This window comes from Saccopteryx bilineata, chromosome 1, assembly GCF_036850765.1.
Source record: "Saccopteryx bilineata isolate mSacBil1 chromosome 1, mSacBil1_pri_phased_curated, whole genome shotgun sequence".
NCBI classification, from domain to species: domain Eukaryota; kingdom Metazoa; phylum Chordata; class Mammalia; order Chiroptera; family Emballonuridae; genus Saccopteryx; species Saccopteryx bilineata.
Genome location: NC_089490.1, coordinates 26,138,829 through 26,155,575, shown reverse-complemented (window position 1 = coordinate 26,155,575; position 16,747 = coordinate 26,138,829). Strand labels below are relative to the sequence as shown.

Genomic DNA, 16,747 nt, shown 5'->3' with positions numbered 1-16,747 from the left:
TATCATATTGATGAAAAACGGATGAGAAATATCATGCATTTTAGGTTATTTGGAAATATCTTAAAATTATATCTTTGTTATAGATAAAAGTCCATGTTCATGATCATGGCAAATATCCATTCAAAATGCAGTGTCAAATATCAACCCATTGCATGTAAATTACCCATTCTTTTGGATTACAATGAGATGAGCTTTGTTTTTAAAACTGGTTCTTGGAGATCTTAACAATGACAAGCTCAATTTAGTGAATAAACTAATGGATGCAGAATAGAGATGAAGTAGGCCTCTTTCTAATTAAACTCTCAATTTCCATAAGAGAATATCATCCCTGCTACTACCTCCTCTGGTATCCAAAAGTGTTCACTCCCATACTTGAAATGTAGGACATCAGCTCTTCAATTCCCTATCAAAGCATGTGACTTCGAACACTCTGAAATCCAACTCTTACCAAATGTTTAGCTAAATAAAGTAACACTTGGTAGTGACTGTCTACTCTAAAGGACACATTTCCCAGTGATTCTGTCAGATGTGCTAAAATCTCTCCTTGAGACCTATTAGAATACAAGAGGTCTACAAATGGAGCCCTCTTGGTTTAGTCCTCTTCACAGAACTTTCATCTTTAAACCTTTTAGCATTATGCTCTTAATTTTTACCTTAGCTTTCCGTAAGCCATTGTTACATACAATTTCTCTCTAGACCAGGGGTCAGGAACCTTTTTGGCTTAGAGAGTCATGAACGCCACATATTTTAAAATGTAATTCCATGAGAGCCATACAACTAGCCGTGTACGTTACACATTATCCAATAAAAATTTGGTGCTGTCCCGGAGGACAGCTGTGATTGGCTCCAGCCACCCACAACCATGAACATGAGCAGTAGGAAATGAATGGATTGTAATACATGAGAATGTTTTTTATTTTTAACATTATTTTTTTTATTAAACATATGTCTGTGAGACAGATGCAGCCATCAAAAGAGCCACATCTGGCTTGTGAGCCATAGGTTCCCAACCCCTGTTCTAGATTTACCAAAAATGTCACTAGGATTATTATCTAGTTTATCAAGCCTTTAGAGTTCAGTGATTGGACCTGGCTGGTTAGCTCAGTGGTAGAGAGTTGACCTGGTGTCACCAGGTCAACATTCTAGGTTTGATTCCCGGTCAGGGCACACAGGAGAAACAACATCTGCTTTTTTTCCACCCCCTTACTCTTTCCCTTCCCAAAGCCATGGCTCGATTGATTGGAGTGCATAGGCCCCGGGCACTAATGATGGCTGCATGGAGCCTCTGACTCAGGTGCTGAAAATAGCTCAGTTGAGAGCATGGCTGCAGATGGGCAGGGCAGCAGCTGAGATGGGGTTGCTGAGTGGATCCCCTTCAGGTGCATGCAGGGGAGTCTGTCTATCTCTCCTCTTCTCATCAGAAAAAAAAAAAAAAAAGAAGATTCAGTGACTGGAAAGACTGGTAGAATCATATCTTTCTTATTGAGAAGGTCATATTTTGTTTTGTTTTGTTTTTTTAGTTATATCTCTAAGCATCCAGAAAACTAATTGGAATTTGAAGTTGAAGCTTAGGAATAATTTGACCATAATTGCTAACATACATATAAGAATATCTTTATTCTTTTTCTTTTATTCTGTTTTCCTAATCTTTTTAAAAGCCATCTGAAATTATTTCTGAATATCTGTAATATTTGTAAGTAGTAAAATATCTCCAAGTGTTCAGACTGCTGTAAGAAAGAGCAGCACACTATAAAACTCCTTTCCTCATTGGTATAGTTTGAGACATGCACAGAAACATATTGATGGATTGATTAGAATCTTGGTGCTCAAGGTCAGACTGTAGGAACCAATCAGATTTGTCTGCTCTTAAACTTCACTGTCTGTGAATGGTATGGATACTAACGAAAGGACAATGATATGTTGTTAGGTAATAAACACTTTCTTCTCTTCTCTTCTTATTGATTGCATCCAAAAGAATAAAAACTTATCATTCTACTCTTTCTTTATTCTTTTTTGCTTACTATCACCATTCATGATGAGAAATTTTTAGCTTAAATCCAGACCCGTAATTAGGCCCCTTAAAATTTAGGCCCATAAATAGGGGCTTCCTACCTGGGAGTAAGAATGGCTCCACATAGCTTTCTATCAGGCAGTATGCAGAAAGGCAAATGCCGTGAACTTGGAGGCAGAAGACTTGTGTTCACGTCCATTCTCTCTTAGCTTTATGTCTTTGGAGAAATAACTTTATTCCAGAAACCTCAGTTATTTGATCTTGAAATGAGTTTACAAATGCAGATTCAGCTCAATACAATATAAATGTAAGCTCCAGTCTATATCTGGGCGAGAGGGTCTCTGCTCCTTGTAAAAACAAGTCCTTCACCAAGGCTAAAAGGTATGATAGAAACATCAGCTCAGTACTCTGACAGAGAAATGGAAATTGACCAAGATGAAAACATCCCTTTCCACCAAGTCACGGACCCAGTCCTGTGCTGGATGGAGGCTGCTTGCTGGACTGCTTTCTCAGGGACTTCCCCTGGCCACTGCACTGCAGTTTCTCCCTTCCTATTTCTCTCTCCTGCAGTTCTATTCTGTATTTCCTTAGTCAAAACATTAGGCAGACATCTGACACTGTGGAAAACTTAATAAATATTACATCAATCAATACAGTAATTAATCAGAAACAACTGCCAAAGAAATTCAGCATCACGAACATTTGCCTGTATTTTCCCATTCCCTCATTTTTACCCAAGGAACAGAGAGAGGTCTGAGAGAAAGATTGCCAATTTGCTGTCTATTCTGATTTGTGATGAATGTCAGTGGTGTTGGGTCTAGTTCCTAGCTAATACATCAAACATATTTGTTGGTTTTCTACTACTATGTACTGTACCATGGGAAAGTATTAGTGACTAAGTTAAAAATATGAGGAAATAAATATTAGAGTTGGAGAAAGTTAGAGGAACATAAGTATATATATATTTGAGCTAGAAGAAGGTGAAGAACAAGAAAGAGAGAAAAACAGAGAAGCAGGGGAAGGAGGAGAGAAAGAGAAACATCAATTCTTTGTTCCACTTCGTTGTGCCATTAAAGTATGATTTTGAAAGACCTTAAGGTAAGCCCTGTCCAGGTGACTCAGTAGATTGACCCGGCAGGTCAGAGATCATGGGTTCAAACCCTGGTCAGGGCACATATGAGAAACAATCAATAAGGACAAAATTAATTAGAACAATTAAGTGAAGCAATGAGTTGATGCTCCTCTCTCTCCCTTTTTCTCTCTCCCTCCCTTTCTTTCTAGTTGTCTCTTAAAGCAGTGGAAAAATTTAAAGAAAAAGTGTAAAGGCCTCAAGGTGTAAGTAAACACACATATCAAAGGTATTCACTGCCAGGGAGGTATGAGCATGCTTTTAATATAAATAAAAATGCACAAACACTTCTTGTTTTTAAATTTTCTTTCATTTCAATAAATTTCCATATCAATCCCAAGCCTTCCCAGAGTGGTTATCCAATAATTATGATTTTGTGATACAAACTGTTCTTGCCAGTATATAGAACAATAACCGTAATGTCCAGATGCCTCTCTGAAACACACACCTCACAGAGCTGCCAGGGGAATAGTATTCATTCCCTATCAGAGCACTTAATTATTTCTGTTGAGCTTTGAAGCAACATTTGCTGTTATTAAAAATCAGAAGGCTTGGCCCTGCACGGTTGGCTCAGTGGTAGAGTGTCAGCTTGGCGTGTGGTTGTCCCGGGTTCAATTCCCAGACAGAACACACAGGAGAAGTGCCCATCTGCTTCTCTACCCTTCCCCCTTTCCTTCCTCTATATCTCTCTCTTCCCCTCCTGCAGCCAAGACTCCACTGGAGCAGAGTTGGCTCATGCACTGGGGATGGCTTCATGGCCTCTACCTCAGGTGCTAGAATGGCTCTGGTTGCAACGGAGCAACACCCCAGATGGGCAGAGCATCACCCCCTAATGGGCATGCCGGGTGAATCCCAGTCAGGTACATGTGGAAATCTGTCTTTCTGTCTCCTCACTTCTCATTTGAGAAAAATACAAACAAACAAACAAAATCAGAAGGCCAGGACTGACATGTCAAGGTCTCTTTTCTCACATTTTTCACCTTAGTCTCAAAAGTTTTATCTCCAGCACACTTGCACTTTCTCTACATTTCTTCATTCTTAGATCAAGTCATTAGCATGATAACTTACATCCAGGTTTGTTATAAAGCAGGCTATAGAACAGCAAGGCACGGATATGATCTCCAACTTGAAATGTCATCACTCCTTAAATTCAAATGCTTGTGCTTGCTATTCTCACTACGTACAATGTCTAAGAATGCCACCAAAAATAGGTGCCAGGTTCATAACAATATTCAAGAATGAAAATTGTGCTTCCAGATGCCAAGTATTTATAAAAGTGAGGCTGTCTGCCTCCCCCAGGGGATAGAGCTTATCACATAGATGCACCGCTAACAGCTCCATGGAGCTCTGGTGGATCTAAAGGAAGAGAAGCTATTTAACCCAAAGGCACAAGAGGAGCTAGTTTCCAGGCTTAGAACCATGATGTAAAATCTAAACTAAACTGTCTCCAACACATGCGATTTAGATGCAAAGACTTGGGGATTTAAGGGGGAAAAGGAGGAAAAGAAAAAAGAGAACCTCCTTATCCCTGACTAAGTCTGAGTGCAGGGCTCAGTACATCTTACTTTATGAGGCCTTTTCCAAGGAGAGTTTAATGTTGCTGTTTTATGTGTTTTCATTAATATTTTTCATTTCTGTACATGAATCTTGCGGTATTTCCATGAAGGGAGCAATTTTGGACATGGGAGAGGAAGAATATGACATTTTTGTTCTCGCTGCTCCCGGAAGTTCTACACACCACGAAGATATTCTCCTGTCATAATGAACTATAACCTTTGCACCCAGACTTTTAGTGTCCGTAAGTTTTTCTAAATTGAGTGCAAGTTTTCAACACACTTGTCTAATTTCTTTTGTATATTGGAGTCTTTTGAGTCTACATGCAGTTCTACATGCTCCACTGTAAAGATTGGAGAGAAAAACATAAATATACAGCCAAAATTTGATGTGGAGATAGATGTCTGCTACTCAGCAGAGGAAAACGCTATTAATCATTTGAAAAAAAATAGCTTGATAAAACTTAAACTGGAGTTGGCAAACTACAGCCTACCAACCAAATTTGGCCCTTGTCAGTTTCTGTAAATAAAGTTTTATTGGCACCCAGCCACATTCATGTGTTTTCACATTGTCTAGCATTTGCAGAAAAGTTTATTGCCACCTGATTTAAAATGTGCAATATACTAGGTATCTGTACGTTACAATTTTATTTTCTCCCATGTTTTATTGTGCTTTGAATTCTTTTTCTTTGAAATGAGTAATATGAACTTTGGAAACAAAAGAACATAAGAATTTTGCGGTTTAAATTTTCAGATATTTTTGGCATGCCTTCCAAATGACAACATCCTCTGAATTCTGTCAAACAGCACCTTATTAACTGAAATACTGTCGGGTTTCAATACAATAGCATAACAACTGGAGGCTGCCATTCGAAACAGAATTTGCAAACAGGATTTATATGTTGGGGTTACTGCATCAATTTTTCAAAATACTATTCAATTTCACCCATTACAGAATATGCCACATTCCTTATTAAAAATGTAACTGCCACTTATTTCTCCTGACCTTTTACTACAGGATTTCCGTCTCTGCCACAATGGTTTATTGTCCATAGTCAACTCAGCACATCAATCCTCCATCAATTACAGGAGGAGAGAAGATTCTAAAGACTTCCTCTCTGGCTCCAGCCAGCCCTGCATGCAAATTGTCCAGGGAAGACAGCTGCATGCTGTATTTCTAAAAATACATTTTTGAAGGTGATAAATCTTACTAACAACCTTTAGACTCAGAAAGTTTTCCTTAGTCCTGATCTTTTACTAAAGTTGAATTCTATTCCCTCTTCTAAGACAGCAGAGGTGAGGAACACAGAATTCCTTCATTTTAAACATGCTTCTGTGGTAATATTTCAAAAGTTGTGATTTTGATTAGTCCAGCCATGCCTCCACTTATCGGAAATGGTTGCTTTCCATTTTTCTTATTCTTGAGATGCCAAGAGATCCTGGTGTCCCCACGTTAGGAATCTCCTACATTTAAATTGTATTTATTTTTTTTAAATGTGTTTCTTTCCTTTAGAGCATTAACACTAACATTCGCGTATTTTGGCATAGTCACTGAAAAGTGTTTCTCATTTCAGTCCTTCCAGTGATCTATAAGGTAATTTCTACCATTATCCCGTTTTCAATGGAAGAAGCCTAGGCTTAGGGAAATGGTCCTTTACCCAGAACCACACAGCTATCGCGCGAGGAGGTCAGGAAGCAATCAGAGATCCAGCGGACTGCAGAGATGGGGCCTCTGTCCGCTGCGCTCTCGGCAGAGGGGAGGGCAGGGGTGGGGTTTCTTGCCCCTTGGTTTCTTCAGGAGCCAGCACACGTTCTCCCATGTAGGAGAGCCTCGCTGAAATGTATGTCGAATAAATAAATGGCTGAATAGATTTTAAACAAGGGGTTTAAAAGCTATGTAGAAATGTAGCTTTATCTTTAGCAGTTGTTGTCATGGTTTAGCTGTGAGTAAGCCAGCCTCACCACTTCACAGTTTATTTGAACAAAGTCAGATATTTGCAGTCAAATGCTCTACCACTGAGCTATACCCCCTAAAAGTCAGATATTTGAAGAAAATAAAAAGTTAGAAAGTGAATACTTACACTGACAAATTAAATAATGTTAGGGAACACATAAATATGCCATTTGGAAGAACAAAAGGGGAAAATAAATAACTCCAAAATGTGTAATCTTGAAATGAGTTTCCTTTAAGTAATTTTCAAATGTCTTCCCTTATGATTAGGGCCTTTTTGTCCCCTATTATTAGGTCACTAATTCCGGATATACGCCCATGTTTAAATTTGTTTATCTCATTCATTCCTATCTGGAGCTGTTGCTTTCTAGAAATAAAAGAATTCAAGCCTGACCTGTGGTGGCGCAGTGGATAAAGCGTCGACCTGGAAATGCTGAGGTCGCAGGTTCGAAACCCTGGGCTTGCCTGGTCGAGGCACATATGGGAGTTGATGCTTCCTGCTCCTCCCCCCTTCTCTCTCTGTCTCTCTCTTCTCTCTGTCTCTCTCTTTTCTAAAATGAATAAATAAAATTTTTAAAAAATTAAAAAAAAAAAAAAAGAATTCAAGATGCAATTAGCTCTTTGGGAATCCCAGTCCCACAGGCATTTTGAATGAATTCTATCTCCCAAGTGTCCTCTGAATAAAAGGGTCAGTTATATTCCCCACACTGTGATTTCATTTTAAATTAAGCAAAAATACATTTAACTGATAGGATGGGTTGACTCTTTTCTACATCTTAAAATTAGTTAGAAACTAGTAGCTTCACTGTATTAACTATATATTATCTGTAAGAAAGCTTATTATGAACTTCTCTAGTAACTCCTAGTTTCCTTCCATGGTATGCTTCCAAACTTACCGATATTATAAATATATTGAAACAGCTTTTTCCATTGTTCTTCTGACTTTTAAAGGTCTGGCACCGTATTTAATAATACATATCTTAACATGCAGCATTGCGTCTGGTTTACGATACAAACTTGTCAACTTTCAAATGAAATAAAATGAGGTTTCCCAAGGAAGACATCTTTGAAACATAATAAAATGGAGGCCTGCTTGTATTAAATGCCCATCATTTGGGTATTAAAGTAAGAGGCTAATTAAGAAGCTGGAGTAGCTCAGGTAACATTGCTAACTTCCGAAGAAAACATCATGAAGGGGAAAAAAAGTGTGGAAGCTCCAAACAGCTCCCAAGGCACCCCTGCCAGAAACCGAATATTGCTTGGGGTGTCTGGGACTCATCGTCAGAGCTCGAATATTGGGTTGCCTGGCCCGTGGGCCCCATCACCAGAATGTTTTTCTTCTCTTTTGTTCTTATGAGATGAGGGAAGACTTTAATAAATGAATCCAAAATGAGATTTTGTTTATTAGAACTCGCCTGCTCTTCCTTTCTTGCTTGCTCTGATGACTATATCTTTTTCAATAGAACAGGCTCGTGACAAATCACAGCAGGTCAGTTTTCAGTTGGGAAATTCAATTGTTGTCAATCTGTGTACCCTGAGAAACTCCCCCCTGGATAAAGAACTAAGTTATCAGTTAGAGATTCATATTGCTTGATAACTGCAGTGGTTGCATGCAGACTTTTTCCATTACCTTTCACCTTTGTCTCCAGCTACTCTCAGTGAGGCTAACCTGAAACAACAAAGCCTGACCAAAGGCAAAATGGGAGGTCTGGTAGTTGTGACTGTTTATATCGTATGGAGTCAACCCCTCAAACAGTGTCGATTAAAATATAAAGCTCTCTGCAATCACTGAGCATTATAAGTTCTCATTTGAGTCCCACAATCCATGAAACTTGGTTGAACTGAGCATACACTGTGTCATATCTAAAGTATATTGTCTCATTAAGTTCTAAAAAACCAGGCATTCTGGTAAGAAAGTTTGCCACTTTCGGGGCCCAGAAATGAAAGTTCGAAGAGCAATGTTACCAGGAAAAGTGTTCATGAACTGCTTGGGAACACTGTTGTAGGAGCTGTGACTTCCAGAGGATTTACGTAGCTTCAAAGGTAGTAGGAGAACCCACGATGAGCTTGAGACAGGCACTAGGACAATTGGTGCAATAAATTGGCAAGTGGGGAAACAGAACCGAATGAGAAATCTGTATCATCAAGCGGCTGCCGAAATGTCATCTCTTTTCTAGAAACTGCCATTCAAAAGGTGGACCTTCCTTTCCATGACTACTTCCTGAGATCTAGGGAAAGTATTTTTTAGAAAGGTCAAAATATTTCGCATGGAAAATGAACAATATGAATGAGTGACAGAAGCATGACAATATTGAACATGTAGAATGGCCGATTTTGCTTAAAACAGTTTCAAAATATTTGTCCAAGGCAACCTAGCTTCCCCCTGTGTTATCAAAATGGGGAGCAATCAAGTTGGCAAACAATACTCTCTGCACAGCTTCCCTCGGAGCTGCGGAGGGTGGCTTCTGTGATTTAGTGTGCCTTTCCCCTCCTAGGTGCCAGGGACGAGGTTTTGCAATATTACCTCGAGGATTTAGCATCTCGGCTCGGCTGTTTCTGACTCTCTAAAACGAGGAAGATAAATTATTTAACATCCAGGAAGCACCAGCTGTGCCGTCTCCTAAATGATGAGCTTTCCCCACCGAGGGGATTTGCCATGGAAATAGGTTTCTAATCTAAAAGGGACTACAATTTTGACAAGTGAACAAGACTAGAGGGCAGCTCCTCAATGGAGAAGAGATATCCGTGGGCATTTCTCAGTGGAGAGCACTGGGCATCCTAGAAACGCTATAGAGACCGCAGCCCGGCGCCCTGCCAAGTGGACCGAGTGCTCCTGACACGAAAGGCACACACTTCAAGGCCACTAAAACAGAGCGCTTAGGGCATGCACTAGGAGGGGCCGAGGTTAGGTACAAAGACGATTATCCTCAGGAGGCAGGATGCTGCTGAACACCCTGCGATGAACAGGCCAGCTTCGCACAACAAAAAATTAGCAGGCGCAAAATGTCAACAGCGCTGAAGTTAAGAAACCCTGACGTAGAGAATTTACAAATACTCTTGAGTTCTCCTAAATTTGGCATACTTGGGGAATCTAATAAATAACTGTTTTTAAGAGGGCTTTCTATGACTTTAATTAGCTCACCTGAGCCAGTTCTAGAAAATCATCCCATGTGTTTAATAAAAATAAAAACGCTGATTTACCATGCACGTGGGAAGACTCTAAGACTGGCTCTTCTTTTGTCTCCACTGTTCTTTTCCTGCTGATTCCAACTCTTGTTTTGGCAACTACCTCAAATCCTACTTCATCCTAACAGCCTTAGGGAAAGATAACAGGTGATCTGTGGTTCTTCTGAACTCCTTTCTGTGGACAGCACCGTCTGCATCCGCCACTGGGCACTTCCTGCCTTATCCACTCACTGCACGTATGTACACGTCAACTGAGCTGTAAATGTCTTGCTGGTCAGGAGGCTATTTCACAGGGCTTCAGAAAGACACAATCAATTACTATCTCGCACATAATGAGAACTCTATAAATGTTTGTTCATCATATCTTCATATATTCTGGGCATCCTCAGAATGGTGGTTATTAAATAACATTAGAAGGCCTTTGGCTGCGAGATTTCTCTGGTCTAAATTTGGAATAGGAAGAGGTCGTTTTAAAATGACATCAAATATGTTTCTGTTTACAAAGGTTCCTATTCTACAAAGCCAGCATATGGACTTTGATTTCTGGCCTTTGTAACAACTGGGTATCAACATGACTTATTAGAAAAAGAAGAATTATTTCGGGTCATTTTGCATTGTTAATGGGAAAAAAAGAGAAATAATGGAATATTATAATAAAGAGAAATAGTTTTATAATAGAGAAGTGTCATTATATTAGTCAGGTTTATTAAGGCTTTAGAAGAGTATTCCAAGAAAAGAGACAGAAATTTGATGAATTAAATGAGGTGCACATAAATTATACTTAATAAAACTGCTTAAATTGCTTTGGAAAAAATGCTCTAAGGAATATACTTTTATTAGTTCTGGGTAAGGATGAACTTGATGATACCACTGTATCCTTTCCACTTTTAATCTTGAGTTTCCTATGAAAGCCATCAGGAATAACTTTAGAAATATTACATGCAACCAAACTAAAGATTGGAGGACCTGTGTGGTCAATGTGTGGTTAGTGGTTTCGGAGTAAAATGTAGGCACTGTAATAAGCATACTGGCTTCACTCCAGCCCAAGTGGGCTTGGACAAGTTACTTAACCATCTGGGCCTGAGTTTCCCCATTGAAAAAACAAAGATAGCATAAAATAGTGCGTCACTGGCTTATTGGTGAGGACCAGATGAGTCCCTGTTCCCAATAACACAGAAGCCTCAGTCCTGTCAGTGCACGTCACCATATGTGGCAGAACTCCCAGGCGTCCACATCAGACAAGCCTTCATCTGTCTTGCCTCCAAAAGAATTAGAAGACTTCTTAGCTTGCTGACTTATAATGTCTAAATTAAAACAAACAACAACAACAACAACAAAACCCAAGAGGATTGAAATAATTACTGAGATAAGAAAAGCAAAATAAAAGTGTTGCTGTCAGGCAGTCAGATAAAAATAACTAGATTTTCTATTCACGATGACTGAATACACTGGGCAATCATTTAATGCTGGGTTTCACTTTGCTAGTACAGATAATACTCATGAAAAAAAAGAAAAAAAGCACAGTTTTATTTTATGTTTCTGAACTTAGAGGCTTAGGGTCCTACAATTTGTACATAAACATTAGCGCTCAGAAGCATACATCAAACATCCTTTTGATCGCTAAACATGTAAGATACCTTTTCTTGAATATATGTACACATCTTGTTCTAGATAGATTTATTGTGATCTTTTGTTAAAGGTATAAACTGATTTGTTTAATGAGAATAAAAAAAGATGATTTATCACCCAAATGGGCACTAAATCAGAGACGTTTCTTAAACCAGACATTACCCAAAACAAAAGTAGGAAGAAAAGCTTTATTCTTTGTCCTTGTTAAAAATGCTCAGCCTCATAGCTGTGGCTGCTTCACAATTTATAAAAGATGTTGTATCATTGTATATATGCTTATTTTTTTGCTGGTTAAATAATCCCACAATTATCTTAACAGTTCCTGTACACTAGGGAAGAAAGGCTTGAGGGTAGGATCATTTTTGGGATCGTGGAAAGTTCCACTATCCAACAATTTTCTAGCCAGGTCTTGTGGGTGATTTATAACCTCATAATTTTTCATCTTGATATTTCTTGGTCCATACCCATAAAATTTTCCTGCTTTGTGTTCATTTTTTAAGTCTATAGCATTATTGGGATTTTATGCTGACTTCATAACCTTCAGAGTAATTGATCATAGCAAAATATTTCTCTGCTTAGGGAGAGCAGCTCTCCACTGACCTCAATTTTAATGAATACATTTTGAAAAAGAAAACATTTATTTCCAACTAAAATCAATGTCTCTGAAAGACTTCTCCCACCAATAAAGAGTGTTTGTTTTGTTATGGAGTCCTGAGAAGGCTGAATTAGATGTAGCACCAATTTTATATTATTCAGAGTCCTAAATTATTTTAAACTAACCTTTAAGATTCAAGCTACCCTCCTGGACTACCTTTTCATTTTCATGTCTTCCTCACTAGACTGCAGGTTTTCAAAAAGGAAGATCTGTAACTAATCTCTCTAACTCTAGTGCCTTGCCCAGTGTCTCTAACAATGTAAACATAGAATCCATCTGCTGGGTACAGTTATTCACTTGAGATAAGACAAATACATGGAGGAGAAGGTTTGGAGCATGGAAAACTCTTGTATATTTTTATAAAGAATACAACATATGTGTTTAAGATTCAGGTGACACATCAATTTCCCCAGCTTAAAAGTTTGCTAAAAGCACAAAGGCTGTGAGGTGGAGAACGAGGTCTCTGTGTGAGAGATTATTCAGCCAGAGAGGAGAAGGCCAGGAGAACATAATGACCATTTCCAAAGTCACAGGTAGAAGATGAGTCAAAAATGACAGCAATGACCAAGGTTCTCTTTCATTGACGGAAGAACAAACAGAATAGATTTAACGAATAATTTTCTTCTGGAGAGACACTAATCAGTGAGTAAATTATTGCAGTACTTTGTATATAACAGGGCTTTCTAAAGTTTGCAGATCAGATGACCTTCCAAAATCTCTCTCGATAAAGCCTTCGGAAAATATATACACCTAATAGGATGCTTCTATCAAACTCATTTAAGGTATGTCACAACTACTTAATATTTTTTAAAACAGTAAATAAAAGAGGAGTCAATTTCCTATTTAATATGGCTCTGCAAAATATAAGGAGAGTAGAGATTCAACTTTGTAAAATGTTTTTTACTTTTTTGCCAAAGATAACGTTTCACTATAAAGATGGTAATGGGGAGTGAAATTAGTGGCTTTCTTTTTGTTTTTTTGTTTTTGTTTTTGTTTTCTCTTTCCTTTGCATTTTTCTGAAGCTGGAAACGGAGAGGCAGTCAGACAGACTCCCGCATGCGCCCGACCGGGATCCACCCGGCACGCCCACCAGGGGGCGATGCTCTGCCCCTCCGGGGCGTCGCTCTGTCGCGACCAAAGCCACTCTAGCGCCTGGGGCAGAGGCCAAGGAGCCATCCGCAGCGCCCGAGCCATCTTTTGCTCCAATAGAGCCTCAGCTGCAGGAGGGGAAGAGAGAGACAAAGAGGAAGGAGAAGGGGAAGGGTGGAGAAGCAGATGGGTGCCTCTCCTGTGTGCCCTGGCCGGGAATCGAACCCGGGACTTCCGCATGCCAGGCCGACGCTCTACCACTGAGCCAACCAGCCAGGGCCAGTGGCTTTCTTTTTGTAACATCCTCTTTCCAGTTACCAATGGCCGGTGGTGCACATCGCACCATTAGGATTGACGAGGAGCACGTCCATTCACCTCACTATATCAAGTGATTTATAATTGCCATTAAAAAATAATAAGAGAGTGAGCATAAGATTTCTTAACCCACTGGGATGGTAATGGAAAAGTTTTCTACTGACCCATGAAGGGCACTCAGATTGTTATGGCTCCTAAGGTAGCTGAAATTACTTTAAATATTTATTGTACTTTAATGAACATACTTTTCCTTTAATTAAACATTGTTTAATATGGATTGACTTGCCACACTGATCTAGGGAAGCCAGGATCCATATATGAATGAATTAAAAGTCACAAACTAGCTAAAATTACTACTTAACCTTTCCTGAACTCATTATCTTTGGAAAAGTTTCATATTATTTTTACAGGTGAAAAGGCGGAAGGTGTGGGCATTGGTTGAAGAGTGAGTAAATTCTGGCTAAAGCTAAAACTGGGAGTATTTTTAAATTCTTTAACGTTCTTTTAATATTCACAACGTGATCATTAAAAAGCCATTCATTCAACACATATTTCTTTATCTCCTATGTGCTTCTCAAAAGGACGGGCTAGCAAAAGATAGCATTAACAAATTGGTTACAAATTAGCAAACACTGGCCACCTCAACCTCTGAAGGAATTTAGGTTATCCTGATGGAAATCAAAGAGCTACAACAATTTAATAAAAATTAAGTCTATTTCAAGTCCTCGTATTATACATACTTTTCGGAGTTATCATGAATTATTACCTTTGGCTCTATCACCATAATAATATTTACTATGTGCCGAACATTTTCTTTATTAATCTCCTTGCAGAAATGTGTTAGTAAGGATGCCTTTTAAAGTGTCAAGGGATATATCTTCCCAATGACTAGCAATCTAGGACATCTTTGAAGCATAGCGAATTGATGAAGACATCATATTTCTAGGCAGTCAGAACCAGATTAGGGAATTACAGAAAAGGGTGAGGTTGTTCATCTCAGCTACAGAGTTCCCATGGAGGCAGTTTACCTGGTGGGGCAACGGCAAGTGTTCGCCTCAGGGCAAATACTCCCTTCTCTGAGACCCCAGACTGAGCCTGCAGCTGAGACTCAGAAAAAGCAGATTATTCCCTTATCCTCTCAACCTACACAGTGCAAAGGAGCTACATGGGATGGGGGAAGCTCTTTCTGGTCTAAGATCCAAGGTCAGACGTCCAGGTTCTAAGGTCCAAGGTGTTTCTCGATCAGGTTATCCACTTAAATCATACAAAAAGCTTTTAAAAATACCAATGCTCGGGCCCTTTCCTTGGAAACGATGTTTCAATTGGTCTAGGAAGGGGCCCCAAGCATCACATAATTGTAAAGTTCTTGAAGTGTTTCTTCTGGGAATCACTGAGCTATATAGCAAGTGAAAAGCAGGGAAAATTACTTTGTAGTAGAATAAGCCGCAAAGTAGTTTTAGGAGCTGAATCTTGGATGTGGTTGTTAACAAAGCAATTTACAGCAGTTGAGAGTGGGTCTAAAAATAAATCGGGTCCTTCTAATTTCTATCCAAGCTCTTTCTTGGGACACCTGCTTCTCTGGAACTTGTTGACCTATATTTGTATCTTGATTTCATAAGTGCACATACTTATGAAAGTGACATTTTAGATCACATAAAAGACTTTTTTCTTTTCCTATGGCTTCTGTGGACCAGCCAGAATATTTTCTTTCTTCCTTATGCCTGTTGAAGATTATGAAAACCAGCCCCTTAAGCACTGCCCCAGAAGTACTCCAAAGATAACAATAGATGAACAGTTAAGTAAACTATGTGACAGTCACTTACTTTTATCATGGAATAAAATGATAATTATGAAAAAGCTTATGAACATATAAAAACAAACAGGATCAAAAAAGACATCCACTGTGTATTTTACAGTGAAAGATAAAAATAAATTGTTACAGTTTGGCGTTGGGGTTGTAAGTGATTTTTCAGTTGGCTTTCTAATCTTTCCTTGGTTATGATGCAGGATTTATAATAAAAGTAGCTACAATTCATTAAGAAACTACAAAGTGCCAGAAATTTTAAAAATGAGCAGACTGGATAATAATAATATTATTTTTTAACAAATAAAAGACAGGGACAAATGCATTAAGTAACATATCTGAAGTCACACAGACAGTAAATGAAGAAATTAAATTCAAACATAGGTTGTTTCTTTTTCAGTATCCTCTTAGTTATTATTTACAAATTTTAAAAGAGGGACTCAATGTGTAAGCAGTTCCCCTATCTCAATTCATTCAGAAATAAGACCTGCTACAATAAAAACATTTGTTGCTTTAGTCCAAATGGGCCAGATTGTTCATGCTTATAATTTTAACATCATCAATAAGGTTTCAGGATCCTAAACTGAGGAAAAGATAAGTGAGGATCTTTTAACAATTTAGTTATCAATTACCAAAAATATTCTTCAATCAAGAAGAAGACAAATAGAATCACATCAGTTTATAAACAATTGCTGAGATAAGTTAACTAAATTATCAATTTGAACACTGTTTAGTAAGAGACATGCTGATAAGATATGGTTAGTTAATTTAAAAAAAAAAAGTCTCACGTTTTTCAGTCCAGAAAAAAATTCAATTCCTTGAAAATTATTCCCCAAGGTAAAAATGGTTAAAAAGATGATATAAAAATAAAAGTCAGGTTGCTAAGCCAGTTTGATGTGCTATTCCCTTAGAGAGGCATGCTCTACCTATGAAAAGGGGTCAGAAACTAGTTCAGACCCTGGGCTTCTCGCTCCCCTGGGTGCTGAGGTGGGCTGCGTGTCTGTCTCCAGGGGCACTTGCGGGTGCCCCACTAGCCCTGTCCTCATGCTCCATTGCTCAGCTCTGCCTCCCACCCACCCAGGAGTCGGCCTGATGGAGGTCATTCCCCAAATTGGCTTGTGCAGGAAGCCCTGCTTCCTAGGAAAAGAGAAATGACAAATTTAACTGTTCCCACACTTCTTTAAGCTAAAAGTACGATTCCTGCCCTTAAAAGCTTTATAATCTTGAATGGAAATAAGACGGGTGCTAAATAGCACATCCACTTTATTAGCGCTGTCCTACAAATAGTTCATAGCATGCTGCATCTTTGTTTTTAATGCAACATTTCATGCATGAAAAGGGTAATAACCTGATCTGTCTACCGGTTCAGATTCTGGCTTGCCACTATTTCCACTGTTCTGCACCCGCTGTCTCTTCTCTTCTTCT

The 16,747-nt window shown here is 38.8% G+C and overlaps 1 protein-coding gene, 1 non-coding gene and 1 pseudogene across 2 annotated transcripts in view; all 3 read right to left on the bottom strand.

Moving 5' to 3' along the window:
• Positions 1-16,747, bottom strand: part of PTCHD4 (patched domain containing 4) — a 199,906-nt gene that overhangs the window by 169,029 nt on the left and 14,130 nt on the right. The window lies entirely within an intron of this gene.
• LOC136320971 (lysine--tRNA ligase pseudogene) overlaps positions 1-16,747 on the bottom strand; it is a 30,443-nt pseudogene that overhangs the window by 5,750 nt on the left and 7,946 nt on the right.
• TRNAA-GGC (transfer RNA alanine (anticodon GGC)) lies at positions 13,408-13,483 on the bottom strand. Its single transcript has one exon. It is a non-coding gene; the product is annotated as a tRNA-Ala (tRNA).